Raw genomic sequence first — 5,769 nt, forward strand, 5'->3', positions numbered from 1 at the left:
ACACGTACGTACATACATACATACATACATACATACATACATACATACATAAATACTTTCTATTAAGAAAATAGAAAAGAGATGATTGAACTGAATGTGTTTTTAAAAATTAGAAAACCTTGGGGCAGCTAGGTGGTGGAGTGGATAGAGCGCTGGCCTTGGAGTCAGGAAGACCAGAGTTCAAATCCGGCCTCAGACCACATTTGACACTTACTGACTGTGGAAGTCATTTAACCCCAATTGCCTAAAAATAAATTTTAAAAAAGTAACAGAGAAAAAATTAGAAAGCCAACAAAATAAAAGAGGAGACACAAATTAAAATTAGAGGAGAAATAGGTTAATTAAAAAAACCTGGAAATGTAAAAAACAAAACAAAGGTAGATGAGAAAGAATCAGTGAAGGGGGAGAGGTTGCAGATGCATAAAAGAGGAAGAGAGTTTGGAGTCCTCAGGGGATAGGCTTAAGGGTTACAAGTAGAGGGATTAACCTTTATTGAGGAATAGTGAGTATTTTTCACCTGAGATGAGGGAGGAACAGAAAATGTGTGGTGATGCTGAGTTTTTTGAGGAGGACCTCCCATCGGATTAAGTGCTCACTTTTCTCAGTGTGGACTGAGTCATCTGCTCCAGGTGGTCTGGAGAGAATCCTGAGCATGGGAGTCATCAGAAAGATGGTAGTCACTATCAACAGTGATAGTGAAAGCTATTGGAATCGCTGGGATCATCAAAGGAGGTTATATAGGGAGAGGAAGGCTGGGGTAAATACCCACTTCATGAAACTGGGAAGATAACTAGGAGCCATTGGAGGAGTGGATTAAGAGGAGGAGAACTTGTGTGAAGTGACTTCTCTGAAGGAAAGAATATCCAGATTGAAAACTCCTCTTTCTCCTTTGATGGCTGTTAGGCAGTAGCAGAAGGTTTGAAAAAGCTACTGAAGAGAGTGAAATATAGTGAGGAGTCAGTAAAAGTAGAGAAGTAAGAGCCCAGTCCCCCAGCTAGGAATCAGATTCTTAGCATATAAAGCCAGTCCATTTTCATGCTTTTTGTAATATTTGGGTTTTAGCCGCTGGAGTCTTTTTACAAACTTGGTGATGTCATCTACTCCTACATCTTCCACTACCATATACTTAGAAGCACAGCTTAAAAGCATCATGGAAGCAGGAATTGTACTCTATTTACTTTGTCTCTAACTCAGTTTGGAATATTGGGACAGAATTTTTTTCAAAGGTAATCATGACAATAATGCCATTTTATTCTTTTTTTACTTTATTTTTAAAAATTTTTTATTAATTTATTTTGATTTATCAACAATCACTTCCATTTGCTTTTAAAATTTTTCTTCCCCTTCCTCCCCATCACCCTCGCTAAGACGGCACACAATCTGATATAGGCTATACATTTACATTCCTATTAAACTTATTTTCATATTAGTGATGTTGTAAGTAAAAATTAGAACCAATAGGAGGAAACAAAACTCAATAGAAGAGGAAAAAAAATAGCAATTCAACTTCCATAGTTCGTTCTTTGGATTGGATAGCATTTTCCATCACGAGGCCTTTGGAGATGTCGTAGATCCTTGTATTGCTAGGAAGGGTTAAGTTTATCAATATTAGTCATTGCACAAGGTGGCCGTTACTGTGTACAACATTCTCCTGGTTCTGCTCACTTCACTCAGCATCAGACTATACAAGTCTTTGCAGGTTTTTTCTGAAGTCAGCCTGTTCATCATTTCTTATAGCACAATAGTATTCCATCACATTCATATACCACAACTTGCTCAGCCATTCCCCAATTGATGAATGCCATTTTATTCTTAACTGTCCTAGGACTGGCTTTTGACTTTATCTGTTACCATGTGTTATTAAATTCAATATGTGATCCTGTGTTAATTTTAGAAATTGATGATTCAGAACAAGTTAGAAGATTTGATACTTTACTATTATTTCCCTAGGTTTCCTTTATTACTTTAAGACCATGAGTTTCTTTTATGTTGAGAAAGTTCTACTGAACCATTGATGTTGAGCTAATATTAGTTGTACTGACAGACATTAAAGTGTTTACCTCCTCAAAGAATTCAAGAAATAGAACAAATCAATAGAAACTTGTTGACTGCTTACAATTTGCAAGGCTTGCACTCAGTGTTTCTATCACTAAACAAAGAGTTTGATAATCTGTCTCTAGGCATTAGTGTTTTGGAGTTGAGGGCATTTTATCATCTGATAGAATGGTCCAGGAAGGAATAGTTTTTCAGACTCTTCTGAAAATTATTTTATTAGCTAACATACTAGGAAAGACCCAAGTGATTAGTTACATGGCATTATAACTTGAAAAAAAAAAAAACAGGCTTCCCATCATCACGGGACGCAGGAAAGGTCACGAAGACCAACCCCACAGTTTTGAATATATATAGAATATATTTTGAATATATATATATATTCTGTTCATCATTCATTTATATAAAACCAACAGAAAGGATTCCTGATCAATCTAAAATACACATTCATTGTTCCTGTAAAGAGGATAACTGAAACTGGAGAGTTATATCAACATGTAGCTGATTGTGAGTAAATACCTAAATTCCTCTTTCTTGTCCTTACAGGCAGCAAGTGGAATCTATAATTTGCCAGAGAGCAGTCGACAGTTTTTATTCTATTTTTAAGGAACAGCTTATTAAAATTGTAAGTTTTATTGACATGAAACCACCATTTCTGAATATGAGTTGTTGAAATATGTAACCATTTTATCTTGTTCTTTAGACCAGGGGCTAGACTGTCCCTGTTGTTCAGACATGCCTATGGCCTATGAGAGACCAGTATGGCCATGTGTTCCATGCTAAAATAACAATAAAAGTACAAACATTTCTAGTTTTGAATGTTGAATGTAAATGTTTTTTATCATGTGTAGCTTTCAGAAGTCCAGAAATTGAAAAACTTCAAAAGGAAGAATGCTAAGGTAGGTCACTTGTGATTTGTGATGTACACTTTTATAAAATAATATGAAGAGTAGTAATAATAACAACAGTAACAAACATTTATATTATGCTTTAAGCTGAGCAGAGTCCTTTACATATAGATTAGCTCATTTGGTCCGTACAACAGGCCTTGGAAGTCGGTGCTATCATATATTGAGCCAGACAGAAGTGAAATGACTCGCTTAGGGTCACAGAGCTATTCAGTGTCAGAGGCAGAATTGAAATTCTGGTCTTCCTGACTCTAGGTCCAGAACTCATTCATTCATCACCTAGCTGCCTGAACGATTCCTCACAACATTGCAGTGTTCACGTTAGTCTTAAAGAGGAAGAAACCTTGAGTTTCTGGACTAGGAGTCAGAAGACCTGTATCTGAATTCCAGCTCTCCTGCTTACAAGATATGTGTTACTGTTGTTCAGTCACTTTCAGTCACGTACAACTCTTCATGAACTCTTTTGGGGTTTTCTTGGCAAAGATACTGGAGTAGTTTGCCATTTCCTTTTCTAGTTCTGTTTACAGATGCTGAGACTGAGGCAAACAGGGTGAAGTCTTCCTGATGCTAGGTCCGGAACTCTACCCACTGTACCACCGAGCTGCCCTACTAGGTGTGTGACCTTAGACAGGTCACTTTATCTGGGCCTGTTTCTTCATCTGTATAATGAGGACACTAATATTTGCACTACACATTGATTATCAAATGAGACAAGTCACATTTCTGTATTGGTTTGAATTCCAAAAGCCTGCCAGGATTGGACTCTCGTCCTGATTCCACATGGGATCATCTAGATTTACACCTGGAAGGGACTTGAAGGTGGTTGTCCTTTTAAAGACCAGAGCGGTCCCTCCTGTGCTAAGTGACAGCCCTTTCTAATAAGACTTTTGATTCCTTCATGCTCTTCCTGCTGAGCCATGGATGGCTAACATCCTAACAGTAGTCTTCTTGGCTCATCTCTCCATTCTCTCTAAGGCCTCTTCTAACCACAGAGGCAGGGTGGTTAGAAGTAGAGAGAGCCCTGCTTCTGGAGTCAGAGGACTTGAGTTCAAATCCTATTTCAGATATTTACTACTTGTGTGAATTGTCAACAAGCAATCACAGTGTCACAATATGTATGTGAAAAGCAGGTTTATTATGAGATAAATGAATGTGCACTTCTGTAGAACCCAAAGAGTTCATAATCCTTACAGAAGTTTGCATAGTTATGGCCATGCAACAAATGGAGGAGAAAACACACATTTCCATCTAAAGGGGCATGGCACGGGAAGGGAAAGGTGTAGTACGGGTGGGCAAAGGATGAAACCCCCTTCTAAAATGGAGGAGCAAGGTGATGGCAAAAGCCACATTCTTTTCCCTAGGGAAAAGATTATGAAGCTAGATTATGAAGGTAGGAGGGTCCGCTTATTTGCAAAGGACCCCAGTTGTGCAACATTTTCCCAGTCTGGCACAGACTGGACCGTCCCTGTCTTGCCTCAGGAGGACACACAGGGGATCCAGTTTGGGGTGCAAATAACATTATGCCAGTGGTGGGGAGGTTTGTCCTTGATAACACACATTCATAGCATCCTGCATGCTCTGGGTCCAGTCTGAGTCTTTCCAAGATAACATGCTGTTCTGCTTGGGGCAGGTGGATGGTCAAGTGGCTAGACTGTAGGGCCTGGAGACAGGAAGACCTGGGGTCAGATCAGGCTTTGAGCACTCACTAGCTGTGTGACCCTAGATAAATCACTTCACCTGTTTGCCTCAATTTCCTTATATCTAAAATGGGGATAATAATAGCATCTACCTTTCAGGGTTGCTGTGAGAATCTATTAAGATGATTACTGCTTAGCCCAGTGCCTGGCACACAGTAAGCACTATATAAATGTTAGCCATCATAATAATAATATTATGAGTACTTAAAGCTCTATATAAATATAATATGGTGTTGTAAATGGTGATGGTAATGATTACTGTATTATTTAGGTGATTAGAGAAATAAATAAGAAAAGGAAGTGTTTGTTTGAAGCCCAAGACCAACTAATTAGGTAAGTAATTCAAAGGATTTTAGCACTGAAAGGTCTAGAGCAAGGGTGGGGAACCTGCAGCCTTGAGGTCATATGTGGCCTTCTAGGCCCTCAGTTGCAGCCCTTTGACTGAATCTAAACTTCACAGAACAAATCCCCTTAATAAAAGGATTTGTTTTTTAAAACTTGAACTCAACCAAAAGGCTGCACCCAAGGACCCAGCAGGCCACATGTGGCTCCGAGGCTGCAGATTCCCCACCCTTGGTCTAAACGAATCCTTCTCTTTACAGATGCAACATCTGATTGAGGTTTAGAGAGGTTAGAGGCTCACTGGGGCTACATGGTTGTAAGACCCAGCTTTACAGTTAACCTAGAAAAGCTTCCATCAGCGATGTCCATAGGTGCCCAGCATGGCGCTCTCTTGCTGCTTTTCACTGACTCAGAAGCCCAACGGTGTCCATTTCACAGGGAGGGCCGGTGGGTCCCATCTTGCCTCTTCCCAGCGTGGCTGAGGGGCACCATATGGGATGGGCTTCGGAGCTCTCACCTGTAACAAAGAAGTGGATGCTTTGGTTGGGTCTGATGTAGGGAGAGGGTGACGTAAGGCACGGTGGGGCCGTAGGCTGGGCCTGCCCTGACTGTCAGGCCAGCAGACATTAGGCATTGTGAAGGGCACATTAAATCATTTCTTCAACCCATGTGTATTTGGGTGCCTACTTTGTGACCAGGACTGTGGGGGATGCTAAAAAAGGAATGAGATGAGTTGAAATCTCTTCTTGGTTGGCTCTGAAAGGTCTTTA

The 5,769-nt window shown here is 40.0% G+C and overlaps 1 long non-coding RNA gene across 1 annotated transcript; it reads left to right on the forward strand.

Moving 5' to 3' along the window:
• The first annotated feature begins 1,724 nt into the window (after nucleotides 1–1,724).
• Nucleotides 1,725–5,099, forward strand: LOC114040565. The gene is made up of 3 exons (XR_003568795.1): nucleotides 1,725–2,677; nucleotides 2,904–2,951; nucleotides 4,929–5,099. It is a non-coding gene; the product is annotated as an uncharacterized LOC114040565 (long non-coding RNA).
• The last annotated feature ends 670 nt before the right edge of the window (nucleotides 5,100–5,769 follow it).

Source organism: Vombatus ursinus, unplaced genomic scaffold (genome assembly GCF_900497805.2).
Source record: "Vombatus ursinus unplaced genomic scaffold, bare-nosed wombat genome assembly UNPS02013590.1, whole genome shotgun sequence".
NCBI lineage: Eukaryota > Metazoa > Chordata > Mammalia > Diprotodontia > Vombatidae > Vombatus > Vombatus ursinus.